This window comes from Molothrus ater, chromosome 4, assembly GCF_012460135.2.
Source record: "Molothrus ater isolate BHLD 08-10-18 breed brown headed cowbird chromosome 4, BPBGC_Mater_1.1, whole genome shotgun sequence".
Taxonomy (NCBI): domain Eukaryota; kingdom Metazoa; phylum Chordata; class Aves; order Passeriformes; family Icteridae; genus Molothrus; species Molothrus ater.
Window position 1 is genome coordinate 50,311,960 of NC_050481.2, and position 15,782 is coordinate 50,327,741.

Genomic DNA, 15,782 nt, shown 5'->3' on the forward strand with positions numbered 1-15,782 from the left:
ATGGCCGGCGGAAGAAAGTAGCGCTGTTGTTAGAAGCGTCACATTCCACGGGCATTGGACTAAGGCGACTGAGATTCCTTTTTTCATAGTCAAGATAAATGAGGGATGAGCTCGGGAGCACTCTAATTTAGGATAAAGATTGTAACTAGAAGATCTGTAAGGTCCTTTCTGACCCAAAATGTGCTATGATTCTAAAATTTCCATAGAAATAATGACTTGTACCTTTCAAAATTCTTGAAAAGCTTTAAAGTTCATTAGTACATGACCAGAATGCATGTGAACAAGAGAAATTCTACACATCACTTGCAAAAATGTTAATGTACATCCTTCTGATATTCACTACTGATCAGTGAAATAATTGTTAAGATACCCTTACAGAAAAACTGTTAAGATGAAACATCAGAGGAACTGAAGAATAAGAAAATCAGAAAAAAATGTGTTGCTTGGCTGCTTTTCTGATCATCTGTTTTCTCTATTGTTTTGATAATGGTCATTTAACCCAGCTCCCCTGGCCTCTGCACCTCTCTGGCTGAACACAAATCTGACCTCAGCTGCAAAATTAGAAAAAACCCCAAAAAACCAACTGAATTTAACTCAGGAAAATGGACTGTGTTACTTCTGCTGGAATTAAAGAACAGGTTAATATGGCTTTGATTGAATAATTATTATAGCATGGTGGCTTTGAGAGAAGCCTGAGCTGCCAAGCTGCTGCTCTGTCTAAACAGTTCCTATAACTAAGCTTGCAGTTAAAACTTCCAGTTTTGATTGGAATCCCCGAAGATGCCATTATAAGCCCCTCCATCCTGGTTGATTTCTTGCAATTTTTTTGGGCAAACATACAGTGCAGAGAGCACTGAACCATCTTTCTTGCCTTACAAGATTTCTGTCATCAACTTCCCAAAGTACTGAGGGAAACAGCAGTCTGAGTGCTCTAGAGCTTCAGGACAAGGTGTTCTGGAGGTTTCCCCTATATTTTATCAGCTTATATCTGAAGCTGGGATAGACCAGGGGATGCAAATCTACAGGGAGAGCCATAAGGAGTGACTGGGATTTCCCTGTTTAACTCTGCAGCACAGGCCAAGGCAGGGGAAGACCCCTGAGAGTGGTGCAGCTGCAGAGCTGTGTTGTAGGATTTCTGAGGCTGCTGAGAAATGTGAGGTCACAGTGAAGGTGCCATACAGGAGGAGCAGATTAATTTGCCAGGGGTGCCAAGTCCTGAATCTGAACTGATATCCTATCTAGGTGCTTTCCAACAGTGCTTCAATGGGAGCAATTGGAGCATCTGTTTTCCCCCAAGTTGAGAGGATGGGGCAAATGAGGAAAGGGCTGGCCTTGTGAAAATGTCACTGAACTTCTACATGCTGATCAAAGGCAGGAAAGAAGTAATCCCAGTAAGATTTGCTTATGTGAAGAGTGATACAGCCACTAGAACACTGACTTTGTAAAGCACCATAAAAAAGTACTGCCACTGATTCAACCAAGGAGGTGACAGATTCATGGAACATGTCCTCTTTCCCTAGAATGCCTGAAGTTGGCTATAAATCAAGCAGGTTTTCTTGAGGATGGACCAAAATGGTTATCAGGATCCATTACAGTATAGGCCCAGCTGTGTCACAGAAAAACTCTTAAAAGTTCTTGTCTAATACCTTTTGGGACTGCTCTGAGCAGAGTAGCCAGAACCTTGCAACTGCAAAGTGCCACTGTCCTGAAAACTTTATGATCTAATGACACCAGAAGAGGCTGAAAATGAAAGAATAGCCAACTGCTGCCTGCAGTTGCTGCTGTGATGAACACAGTTTTTCATGAAAACAATGCAGTGTAAATTATTTCAAAATATTACATAACTTAACAATAAGATCCTTCCTAGCGATTCTTTCAAAAAGTGAATTTCCAATAAAGAATTCAGAACCCAATAGTATTTCATGAGAAGCCCTAGATACTCAGTTGGAGAAAAAATGGTTGACTACATGTTAAAAATCAGATAAAATGGAGACATAAAGGATAAAGGGTTTTTCCTTTTTTTTTCTCCAGCTGTTACCAAACCCAGCTGAAATTGACAAAATAAAACTTAAAAATCCATTCAATAACCAAGTAAGTTTGCTGACTTTATACTCTTTTTTTGGAACTTAAAATGCTGTGTCTAATTTTAATTGGATCTTCTTCAAAACAGGTGGAATCATTACTAAATTCACATTAATGCTAGAATTTCAGAGTATGGGGTACTTAAAGCATCTCTCTTGACCCACACTTTCTGAAGTGAAACGTTTCAATGAACACAGAATGTTATAACTTGAGCTCAGTGTGGCTGCAGCTGCACAGGCTTTTCACACCAAGTATGAACTAAAAGGCATTTGTCTGTTAGCTGTGTTAGGCTTTAGCCTTAACAGCACAGCAGCAAATTGCTTCACTTAGCTTGCAGATAGGAAGGACAATGAATGTGTTAATGGTGCTCATCAATATCTTCAGTCAAGTTTTGAATTTTAAGTTATCTGCAACTATATGTTGTACAGAGGGATTTTACCAATGTATATAAATACCTGAAGGGAGGATGCAAAGGGGGTAGAGCCAGGCTCTTTTCAGTGGTGCTCACTGACAGGACAAGAGGCACAAACTGAAACAGAGGAGGTTCCAGGTGAACATTAGGAAATACTTTTTTCACTGTGACAGTGACTGAGCACTGGCACAGTTTGCTTAAGGAGGTTTTGGAGTCTTCATTCTTGGAAATCTGTAAAAGCCATCTGGACATGGTTTTGGGCAGGTGGTTTTGAGCAAGGAAGTTTGACCAAATGACCTCCAGAGGTCTTCTCTAACCTCAACCATTCTGTGAATCTGAGAGGTTGATACATTCTGTAATTATGAGATGTATTTTCTGGCAAGGAACCTAAACTTTTCATTGCTGACTTCTGCAGTATTGTGATACAGCTGTAGAGAAAATTTGTGAAATGCTAACAGAAAGTGAATGTCACAACCAGTGATATTTTCTTGTTGTATGTACAGATATTACATTTAAACTTTTCTACCCAGTTCCCCCATTTTCAGTATGCTTTTAGAGCATGATCATTCTCCATTTGCAGCCAGCTGGGAAATAGCAATTGCTATTTGTGTTACCTACAGAAATAAAAGGAACTAAGGATTATAGACTAAGGATTATAGAATATTACTGATGAAAAGTTAAAGTTAGCTTTAGGTTCTCAAAGCTTAGAGTACCCACTTGTCTTAGCTTCACTACTTTAAGCAGTCTGAAAATTTAAAGATATTTTTTAGTTTTCACTTTCATCACTCGCTTGAAATACTAGTAGGGGGCAGGAGAGAAAAAAGCTTTGATTCTACAGCACAGATTGACTGGGAAACTGTGGTGCACATTGCACATTTCAAAAAGCACATATAGCCCTCAGAAGAGGATGTTGTCTTAAATAAAGCACTGCTCTTGTAACCTGATGAAAGGGAAGGGGGAAGCAGGGGAAGAAAAGGAAGGATGTGGTGGTTATTGTATTCATGGCTTGAATTTTAGTATTTGTTCTCCACTTCTGTTGTCTACCAGCTAACCCAAGGATGCGTCAGATTATTTTATGTTTCCTCTTTGAAATTTTTTTCTCCATTGTTTATTGTAAGCTTCTTGTTCACAACTGAAAGTCTTTTATAATTTCCACTGTTTGGCATAGACTCCTGATCTCTGGTAGTCAGGCAGATCTTGGATCCAGTGGCAGCAGAACTACAAAAACATGCTTTTTCTGCCTTGTTCTAGACTGCATTCAGTTTCTAGATTCAAGGATAAATTAACTTATCTTTGTTCAACACATAAGACAAAGTCAGAGCTAATGCCAGTTCTTTTCAAGTATATTTGGGACTGCTGCCCTTCTCTCATATGTTCTCTTTTGGTAAAGAAGAATACAAGTGAAGTGAAAAATAAAATTAGTCAAACTAATAAATACATGATCTTGAACTCACCTCTTGTGCAAATGATTTAAATTATGCTGTGACAAAAAAACATTTGATGTTATGGTTTCATGGAATTCAAGAGTAATATGCACAGTTTATTTCGACCCAATTCCTTTATAAAAGAAGTGAGTAGGGTGCATTATTTTTATATATGTCCTTTAGTTTAGTTGTGATTAAACTTTATTCCCTCCCTAGGTAATTTTCTGGATATCTAGCAGAATTACCAGGCCTTCAACTTGACTTAAATAACATTGTACTGTCTGTTACAGAAATGGGGTTGAGAGGGATTCTGACAGTTCTCTCACCCTAAGTAAAGGAAAGCTTTCTTAACCAGGATAAGTTATTGGAGTAAAAGTAAAAAAATTGAAACTGGTTGCAGCATAAACATACTGGATAGATATTTGCCTTAAAAACAATAAGTTATGAGGATTTTCATAACTTGTTATGAAAACGTAGCAAGTTTTCCAAAAGTGTTAAGCTGCTAAATCCAACTTTAGACTTTTAAGTAAGCTGTTTCTCAAAAGTGCTGAACCTGCAGCAGTTCCCATTGAATGCTCAGGCTTGTAAATGCATGGCTGAGAGACACGATGGCAATATCAAAGGGGAAAGACGATTGCTTTAAAAAAACTAGCACAGTATGCTTTTATAATATATAGCTACACTCCACAATTTACACCACTAAAGTTGAAATATTTGTTTTACAGACAGAAAAACTGAGCTCACATGCAAAAGATTTATCTGATGTCCTATTGACGAGGGAAATAGTATCTAAAATTTGGAAAGTTAGTAGAGCCACATTTCCATTAGAAAGCTGCTCTAAGAAGGCAGCACTAAATTCCCTACCTTGTTTTTCCTGAATAAATTAAAAAATATTCAATTAAGGAACTGACTTTAAAGGTGTAGCATCTTATTTATGGAGATTATTTACTCTTGGCAGAGGAGATAAGCATATCCTACTGAAACCATACAAGAACTAAATGAAAGGCTATACGGAGAAATTTGTACAGTAGTGTTAAAATGGCCTCAAACAATTTGGAGATTGCATTACAGTACGCTTTTTAAACAGTTTCATTTTTAGTCTCCACAAAGTTTTAATTAAAATGAAGCAGAATAATTAAAACCCCCCAAAGGCCAAGGTCTTCCAAAGCCGAGTTCAGGCAATGCTTTAATGGGCACGGGCTGCCCTCTCGCGGTCACAGCAGGAATAGCTACCGAGGCGTCCGCTGCTCCAAGTTGAGCTGGAGCTGCGTCCGTCCGCGGGTCCCGCCTTACAAAAAATCTCCCAGTTTCTGCCAGATAATAATTGTTTCATAATGTAGTGTCAGTATTCCTGTTACTTGGGGCAGAAACTTCCTCTCCTTGTCTTTAGATTTAGACAATCGAAAACGAATATCAGTGAATAAAAAATATCTGCACACTTTCTTATACTGCTTCAATATTCCTATTTCCAGAGTGTTCCAGTATCAAGAAATAAAAAGGAATACTGATAATATAATAGCATTATATATTTGGAATATTTCCAGTTATAGACATTTGACCAGACAAATTGATATAAACCTACAAAAGTCAGAAAATGGAAAAAGAGGTTGGGAGAAAGTAAGGACTGAATGACCCAAAAACCCAGATGTCAGTAGGGCAGTTCTCCATAGAATGATTTACTATACATGGGTTTCCTGTTAGGCATCCACTGGAAATATTACAGCTCTCAGAAGAAACAAACAACCAGCAATATAAGCTTTCCTTATCTGTAAAACAGGGGAAGGATAACTCAGCAATGCACAAAGGAGCAGAAGTAATCCCTCTTACCACCATGTCCACCATCGTAAAGTAACCTGAAAATACTACTATCTCTTACTTGGAAAGACTTGTAAGCAGCAATCTGTGTGAAAGGCAAGGATCACACGCCAATGTTTCCTCAGATGATTAAACCACAGTGACTATATTGGAGCTGGTAACCTTTGCAGCTGTTAAAATAGATCTGTGTTCCTATTTTCAGGTACAGAGCTCCCTGCCCTGCAATGCTCAGCTGTACTGATCTAGATACCCAGCCTTATTTATGTGTTGCCAACTCCAGAAGCAGCTGTGGACTTTGTGACTTGAAAGTAGATCAGTTAGATGTCCTCTAAAAGGGTCAAAGCTTTGGCTGACCCTTTCAAAAATCACAAAGCTAAACCAGTTAGGGATTTAATAGAGAGACAAGCATGCAATCAGCATGTCCCCACCTTTTCTGAAGCAGAATATTGTGCTTTGGAAACCTCCTGATTTCATTCAATCACTCCCAAGTTTTGCTCTCATCTGTTCTCATTGGTAGCTCAAACACACTGTAATGTTGTTTTCACACCAGCTTTAGCAATGATGACACCGACAGTGTGCCAGTTAACCAGCTCTTGCTCCCCTTCCTACTCTGTGTGTTCTCATTTCTCATCACATCTCTGGTTTTTTTCTTCCAGCCCTATCATGGGTCCCACATGATCAGTAAAATTTATTGGTATAATTTGTCGCCTAAGAGCAAACTGTTATTCAGACTACTGCTTATTCTTCTGCTAGATTTCTGCTGCTTTTCAATTATAAATTGCATGAAAGGCAGAGTAAAAAGCTACACTGTGTTTAACCATAAATGTGAGTCTGTGGCAAATGCCAAACCACGGACATCTCCTCATCTGATACAGCAGTTACTCTGAGCTGTCAAAGGGCTGCTCCCCCTCCTGCATCCTTCTGACAACCATTCTGGCAGAAAGGCAGGAGGAACAGCTAAGAGAGGAGAAGCATGAAGTACCTACAGTAAGTAAGTGTAGAGACTGTTAGTATGTGATGTTTTTTTCTCTCATGTAACTTTCAATAGTATTTGAGTTGAATTTGTGTTTTGAAAAAGGGTATTTGAAAGGGGAGGAAGATCCTTTTGTCAGAGTTCCTTGCAGTAGAGGATTAAATGAAGGATCTGACCTTATACAGCAGCACTGCTTTGATCTGGGTTGTACTCTGTTGTTAGAGTGATGTAGGAACAAACACCACTGGAAAAAAAAACCCTTGCATTTTTTCAGTCAAAATATCTTGAACTCAAGGAATGTGAAAATATTCAGCAAGACCTTACCTTTATCAGAGGACCTCAACAGCTGAGACAAGGTTACATTTTATAAATATCAGGTGGAATTCCTGATTATGGAATCCTATGTGTACTGTGCTATCATACGAGAAGCAAATATTTGGAGATACAAAGCCTTTTGTTGACTTAAGACTCTGGAGTGATGCTATGGAATAATTTAGGGTGTTCACTTTGGGAGGCTCAAGAAAGGTCAAATGAATCCTTAGGAAAAAATCTCTGGGACAGTATACTGCCTATATCGTCCCTGTGAAGAGATTGAATAATCTTTTTACCTAACATAATTCTAGTTGAAAATATCTCTCTATATTATACATTATCCATATGATAGAGATATATATCATACAGATAATACAGAGAGATGTATTATTCCAATCGAGGTTCTAGTATAAGTTTAGGCAATGACTCTCTTGAGGAAGTCTGGGTTACACATTACTCCTGGAATAATGATTATTAAGGTCATGATTATTGCAGGTTAGTGTTTGGTGTACATAGTGATTCATACAAAAAATATCCTTTATAATGCTGTCCTCATCTTAATGTATTAATGTTATTTGCATTATTCTGAGATAACGCTTTGCAAACCTAGGCTGGTTATAATGCGATTCTGTTTGCACATTTTCATTCCTGCCCCAATTTCCATTAGAAAATACTCTGGCAGGAAGAAACTGATTTGTTTATATCCTCTATGTATATATTGGGTTTTTCCTGAAATATAAAGCAAAAACACTTTATAAGAGATGTTTAACTTAGCATAAAGTTAAATATTTGTTTTGAAACTATTAGTAGGGAGGAATGAATGCCAAACTATGAAGGAGTTTCTTACCTTTTTTCCCAGTTGTCCAGCATTTGCTATGTTCTCCCAGAATACTGAAACTATGTATTCTGGCAATGCGTTAAATCATCGAGCTATGTAATGTTTTGAGACTTAGACACTGTTTGAAGTATTAAAAAATTCCAAATAATCATTGTGGTAGCAGCAAAAAAAAAAGATGATTGCTGTATATCCTTGTGATTAGGACACAAGGTACTGCTGACTATAGTTTCTGCTGCTCTAAAGGTTTGTCTGGTTGTACAGAGCAGGACAGAATCCACAGCTGAGAAAAAGCAGAAATGCTCAGCTTTCACAACCCTTTGATTAAGACTCTGTTTAGTAAAGCAGAACGTATGGATAAGGAAATCAATCAACTCGTGAACATCTGAAAAGAAGGCTAACACTGAGGTTTTGGATTAAAACCTGTCTCCTCTCTCTGCAAACATGGGAGCCTGTTCCCACCTCCTGCAGAATGTTTATTCTGTTATTGTACTACAACAAGTTTGACTGCATTTAATACACAGTTTGGGAATATCTGAAATAATATATTTTAATTAATTTACTATTTACTCTTTCCCTCCCCTCCCATCACCCTAGGCAAGAAAACCTAACTTGCTAAGATTTGATATGTATGGGCACATCCTAACAAAAAAAATCTGTTAATCTACAAGATTACTTTGATATTAATTAAATTATCACACACACCTATTAAAATCCCTTAAAAGATATTTGTCTCAAATTCTACAGCAAGAGTAGGTGACACAGCCGGGTAACAAGGCACAGCAGGGTAACAAAAAAACAGAGTCCATTTTGCTTGTGGAGCCTTATCCTTCTCCCCAGAGTGACTCTCATCATTCCTGCTGGCCTTTGGCACTACTTGTTTCCTGATTACAGACTTTTTTTTATCCTCAGTGAAAACTCTAATCAATTTAAAGTAAACAAAATAGAAGAATTATCTATAGATACTACATTCCTTGGAAAACTGGAACTTAGAATTATATATTTTACCATTTTAAAGCTATCACAAACACTGACTGTTAATGAACTGTTAAAGCAAAAATTACTCTGATTTCATCATACTTCAGATCTCAGCTTTGTCCTTAAATGAAAAAGAAAAAATCTGTCCAAATCTTATAAGTTCTCACCATCAGGGGATATTATTTCCTGACCAGATTTAAGAAGCTTCTTTTTCCATTGACTTTTCCCTAAACTCTCATCCACCTGCCTCTCCTGCTCCCCTCTATCCCCTTGATTCCCTCTCAGGCTTCAAAATAGAATCAACTCCTGAATCAAATGTGCTTCAGGTCCACATTCTCAGGTAGTTTATCCAACGTGCATGAGAAATCAGCACAATTTCAGATAGTGAAATCATTATTTCAGTTCTTGTCAATAAACTATTTTCTTTCAGAGAAGAAGAGCTACTGCAAGGTGCTACCTGGTATGAAGATTACTGAACCATTAGGCTCAGAGAAGGCAAGATAAGAAGCAGCAGAAATATCCAATACTCACATTATTTTAGGAAATCCCCAAATAGTACTTACCATGTTACATTTAATAAGCATCCATACAGCCATGTCCACTTTATATCTTACTGAATTCAAGCTTTTATATTTTTCTACATTTATTTGTGTACAACCGCTTTTAAGTATTCTCAGTCTCTAAACAATTGGTGAGTTGCCCTACCAGGGATTATACATATAAATAGAAACACTGTTGTGAAAACAGTAAACTGGAATTCAAACTAAATCTTTTCCCTCTCCCTACAGCTTTTCAGTCAGTTTGTGGCTTCTTATCTAGAGAGTTTCATATCAAAAGCAGTGGAAGTAAACAGGTCCAACAAGATTTGAGGTTTATCTCGATAGATCTGTTTTTCGCTGACTTTTAAACCAAACTCCTTGCATGCAAACTTGGTGAGTCACAGTTGCCTAAAGCAGAGTGTGCTTCTGAAATCTTAGAGGAAATAAAGGCTGTCCTTACTAAGACTTTAAATTGTAATTTAGTGATTACGTACTTGGCTCTGGGCTTTTACCTATATTATGTATTCTTCCTTAAGGAGCTTAAACCTTGTAGGTAAGAGTTCAGTCAACCAACATGAGAAGTTTAATCAGATCAGGCTAACAGATCACTCTCCTGACCTTCATTCTCTGCAAATGAATGAGGAACTGTTACTGCAGTACTGTTTTATTCTATTCTGTGATAGTTTCAGCCTCGGTATTATTTTCAAGGAATGTGCTATTCCACCTGCACAGCCAGCATGCTCAAATTAAAGCAAGGCTTGTTATGAGTAAGTAGGCTTCCAGCCTAATAACTGAAGCACTTAAGTCCTCTGGTAGAGGTCTCTTGGAGGTCTACATCCTTTTTTTTTCCCAGTTCAGTAGTTTCCTAGAAGTAGATTCTAAATTTTCTGGAGAATATTACTTATGAGTGATGAAGAACTAGAAAGTAGCTTCTGAACTGAGGATTGAGAAAGTGGCTAGCCAGTGTAGACCTAAGTGTAAATGCTGCTGACAGACTAGGACCATAAATCTTGAGATAGGAAGGCCAAACATATGTATTTATGCCATATCTCCTTGCTAGTTTACTGTCATTGCATTCTCCTAGCCTGATCTTTGTAATGAATAGTCTTCAGCAGGTTATTTAGTAAAGCTGGATGTGGCATAATCTGCACAAGTTACTGCTATTTGGCTACTGTTTTCTCTATTATGTCAGACTCAGCATGGAAAAAGAATCAAAATGCAATTGGTTTAACATTAGCATTTTATACATTAAAAAAACACCTCCCAGACAAACAGTTCCATGAAATCATAAGAGAGCAAAGCTGATTTTTAAAGAGTCCACGGTAAGCATATTTGCCATGACTAATCACTTCTTGAAATGATTTAACTGCTATCTCTCATATAGTGCTAGAGACAGCTGGAGACAGGACTTCTTTATAAGGTTTGATCTATAAAAAAGCACAAAAAGGCTGCCAAGCAGTCCATTTTTAGCAAAGATCAAATCTCTTTGTTGTATTTGGCTAGAGTCACTCCAGAATTAGTACATGGAAACTTAATTAATATTTATATTTTACAAAATACTTCGTTACTCTCCTTTTCAAATAAATTTACTATCTTTTTGCAAGATAGACAGTTTGTTATTGATGATTAAATTTCAGAAGCTAAGGAGATTTACTTCAAATTTTATCTGAAATTTTGAGCATTAAAAATAATTTAACTTGAAATTCAACTTTAAATTGTTCTGGTCTCTTTACTAGGAGCCAGGATAGAGAAGAGGAGGAAAATAAATATCTTCAAACTGGCTAGATAAAACAAATCAACAAGATTTGGTTAATTAGATTATCCAAGATTTTTAATTTGTACTGATCTTTTTACTAGCTCTGGGAAGTGGAAAACATCTCTAATGCAATGCCAGTCTGCCCTGGGCAGAAGATGGGGAGTGACTCCACTCAGAAGTTTGGAAGTTTCTACCCTGCTTTACACAGCCACAAGAGTCACTGAAGAACCAAGAAATGGTTCCAGGTTTCCACACATCTCCATGCATCCCTCCTGCTTCCCTCTTAGCTAAAATACAAAAGCAATCTTCCCCAGTTGCTTTCTTACTTCCATTTATGAATGTTGCCAAAATTATTATAGTTGAATCAAAATATTAGTTGAAACCTGAATACTTCCAGGTTTCCCTTTGTGTGTACACTTAGTGATTTAGGCATGCAGAGTTGAGACTGTACACTTTGCAATGAGGCCACCAATGAAGCCAATCCCTTCATGCTTTGTCACTGCACACAATACTGCTGAGCTTCCTTCAGTTTTCCAACCCCACTACTATCGTTGAATTCCTCAGTGAGTGTCCAGCTATGAAAAAGTCAAACTCCATCAGATTAATTCATAATAATGTATGAATGCAGAATAGGAACCAGTGGATTTTGGTTTTTTGGTTTCAGTATTGTAGACTTTTGCTTCACTTTAAATAAACTTAGCATCACAATATAAAATATTAATATAGTATTTACATGCAAAGTTTTACTTGCTTACTATTGTGTGATGAATTCCTTAACAAATGTGTCAGCATAAAACCCAGGAAAAAGCTGTCATCTCTAAGGGCTCCATCTACTTTGTGCTACTTCAGTTTCTGCCTCTACCCCACCCCAAGCAAGCCACTGTGTACATTGTTTATTCATATTATGGTTCTCCACAAAACCACTAATCTTCTTTCAAAACTCCTTTCAGCCTAGGATGGAGTGGTTTTTTTGTGATCCCTTTGTCAAAATCAGAAGCAGTCAAGATCCTCTCTCTCCTCTATGTTCCAAAGAACTGATCTCATAACATGCAGCTCCTCATACTCCACTAAAGCCCAAAGCTGCTGATTAATTTAGGAAGCACCTGAGCCTCCTAAGAGCCATAGCATAAAGTCTCCCAGGGCACTGAAGACGTTTGGTTTGAAGCCTAGCACTAAGTTAATGTCATATCCTGCCTAAACCTGGTTAGCATCCAGAATATCAACATTCTTCTTAAGTCCCCTGAGGAAAGCTCTGTCTGCCAGGCATTCCTGGGGAGCACCTATTGAGTACTAACAGGAACTGGCGTCTCAGGAGACGCAATGGCAACCACAACATGGTTTAAGCTAAGCATGGTTAAGCATGGTTTAAGCTTCAAGAATTAAATCTAATGCCCCACTTCCCTCTTTATACCTTATCACAACTGCTATAATGTTAAGGGCTGGCATCCTGGAGGGGTGTGCTAGGCTCCAATTCTGGTTTCCAATGGTTTTTTTAATACACATTCAAATGATTGTAAAGTATTGGCTGTGTCCTTGGGACAGCATCAATAACCTTACTCTCTTCTTCTCTGGCAAGTAGAACCAAGTCCATTTTTTTTTATTCTCTCTGGACCAGAGAAACCAGATTTTATCCTCATCAGTGGAACTCATTACAAAGGGAAGACAGTCCTTCCCAAACCAAAAATCTAGTGCGTAAACTATTTCCCTGAAAGATGTCAGCCTCCTGACCCCTGACCTTACACATGTACAGCTAAAACTGAAACTGAATTCCTGCTTACAAAGTCCTGTAACAAAACTGATTAGTGAATTAGAAGTGTGATGAAAAATACAGGGAGGGAAAGAGAGTAAGCAGGAGAGAGAGATTTCTTCTAGAAATATACTACATGTATAGCTTAGTTCTTCTACTGATATTTTCTCAACCTGAAGACTGAAATATTGTAAAACTGGGCAATTTTTTGAGTATAAATTTCAGAATCTTAATGAAGAATGGTATCTTCTTTACAGCTTTGTTAGATTTAGGGATTAATTTTTCTGTGTAAGAATCATAGAATCACAGAATGGCTTGGGCTGGAAGGGACCTTAATAGTTCCAACCCCCCTGGCATAGGCAGGGACCATACACCTTCCACTAGACCAGGTTGCCCATTAGCAATACCTTTCAGCAATTCTTTCACTTTCATCATCAGGAACAGCTGCTTGCTGGGAAAAGTGGAAAGAAATAACTAGGAATCTAGCTTTTATATAGTTTGCTGGGAGTGTTCCTTATCACTTTTCCATCACTAATGGTTTCATAAAATAGCTACTTTGAGTCAGAAACACCAAGTGTTTCCAAGTGCTGGGGTTTAATTCCACTAGGCAGCTAAGCACCACGCGCCCAAACATGGAAGACCAAGGTGGGTTATATTGTCTTGGTCTAGGAATTTTTACTTTTAATACATAATTTTCCATAAACAAATACACAAGGTGTAAAGTAAACACTGTCAGGTAACCTATCACTCCCAATGAGTGCTTCTTTGATATATTTAAGTGTTTTAAATACTGTTGGCATTTGGATGCAGCTCTAAAACATTATTTTTGCTGGAAGATATTTTTGCTTTGAATATATAGATAATACATACAAAGAATGCTTGTAGAAAGGATGCTTAGAAAACAGGGAGTCTTAACTGTGATTCTAGTAATAAAACCGAGCAATTAAGTTATGTGGGAATAGATAGAATTTGATTTTCAAAGGTGCCACGGTTTGACACTGCCCCAATGCCAGTGCGGGTGCCATGCATCGTTTCCCTGGTGGTCTAGTGGTTAGGATTCGGCGCTCTCACCGCCGCGGCCCGGGTTCGATTCCCGGTCAGGGAATTAATAAACCGCGCCATTTCACATGGGCGCAAGGCATGGAGGTCTCACATTTTTCACGCTTTACTAGCAAAGAGGAATTATTAGTTTTACACGGAGGTATTTGTGCATACTTGAAATAGGTGGATTTTAATATGTAATTATATGTATATATAATTAATTGTGAAATTAGCATCCTGCTAGTTCGGTATAAAGTATCTTATTAGGTCACATAAAAGGGCTTGGTGACTTGGTATTTCCAGTTTCACTTTCTTTATTTTGATGTTTAAGACCACACTACTTAAGATGTGCAAACAATGGTTCCTGTCTTCTTACTTCTGCCAATGCTTATTCTTTCTGTAACTTCTACAAATGAGGATAATTAGTTGTCTGATTTGTTCTGGCATTATTACCAATAAAAATGAAATTCTGGAAAGATCTCCCAATAAAGAAAATCAACACTGGAATTTAGTTTGGACATTAAATTTCCAGAATTAGTAGTGGGTAGAGCCAAATACTACTTGAACAAAATTTCTTTGACTACTTTGCAATAGAAAAACTGCTTGCAAGTTTCCCAACTGATTGCTTTTAGTAATGGGAACAAACCTAAGATACATTCTAGAAATCCTGAGGAAATAACTGACATAGATTGGGCCAATTAAACCTCATTGAAAATTAGTTTTGAGACTGTTAAGGAAACTTAGTAATGTTTTGAGTGAGATTTATTATTTTTCATAAAAGCTGACAGGTGGTTTCACAGATCTTCTAGTGGCAGAGCTAATTTGATACTTTCCCCATGCCCAGGGGTGTTTGTTCCAGTGGACAAGGAAGGGCAGGAAGCTACTGTCTCAGAAATTGTGCCAATTCCCTGGTTATAAACCCAGATTAGTTCTCTAATCTTAAAAGGAAAATTTCTGAAGTCAGAGGGAGATTGAGTTAAAGCCTGCCTCTGGAGAGCTTGTTTTATGTAGGCAGATATGGTTCAGTAATCTGCTGCATTTTGCCATTTCCTTTGAGTTGGGATCTGCAGTGCTGCACTTTACCCAAAAGAAAAGGAAGTTTCTACCTCTCTCCAAGTCTGTCACTTTTATGACACTGAGAACAGCTGACAGAGAACCACACCCTCAAAAAAAAGAGAGTAAATAAAAATGTAAGTGGCAGAGCAGGGGCGACTGAGGTAAGCAGCAGTGCTTTCTGTAGAAAACCCAAGAGGAAGAAATAATTGTTTTTAAAAGTGCAAAGCACCCTGTGTCCTGCTGCTTGACTGCCTATTGTGTTGAAAAGGACAGCTCTGCAAGTTCCTTATTATTTGGTTAATAAACAGATGGGTCTCGCACTGAGTAGTAAGAAAACATCTGAATTTTCATGAAGAGGTATTTCCAACTATAAACATCTCAGATACTGAATCACCCTCATCTTTTAATACTTGCATTTCTGAAAAAAAATTGCATAAAAGATAGTGGCTACAGTCAGTACCATGAATAGAGCTGACAGTCAAGCACAGAGGAAAAGGCTTAAAACTTTTATTATTTCTAGAGCACTTATTTTTTTTTCTATTGCAGAAATGTACTCTTTTTCAGAACATAATTTTCTGCATATTTTTTTTTACTAGAAAAGGAGACTGAGAGGTAGTGAGGGGAGGAGATATCAGTAGGGGTGATTGTCCCAGACAGGAAGCTGGCAGTCTGGTATTCTGAGGTAGGTATCTGTGGATAGGTCCAGTTGGAACAGATGTTTTTGCATCTGGTACCAACACTGTGTGCAGAAATAAGAGTACTTCTGCACACAATGTTGGTACCAGATGAAAAAAAAAATTCAAAAATGTCTT

At 37.8% G+C, this 15,782-nt stretch overlaps 1 non-coding gene across 1 annotated transcript; it reads left to right on the forward strand.

Annotated features, from left to right (window-relative positions):
* Positions 1 to 13,906: 13,906 nt before the first annotated feature.
* Positions 13,907 to 13,978, forward strand: TRNAE-CUC (transfer RNA glutamic acid (anticodon CUC)). Its single transcript has one exon. It is a non-coding gene; the product is annotated as a tRNA-Glu (tRNA).
* Positions 13,979 to 15,782: the final 1,804 nt, after the last annotated feature.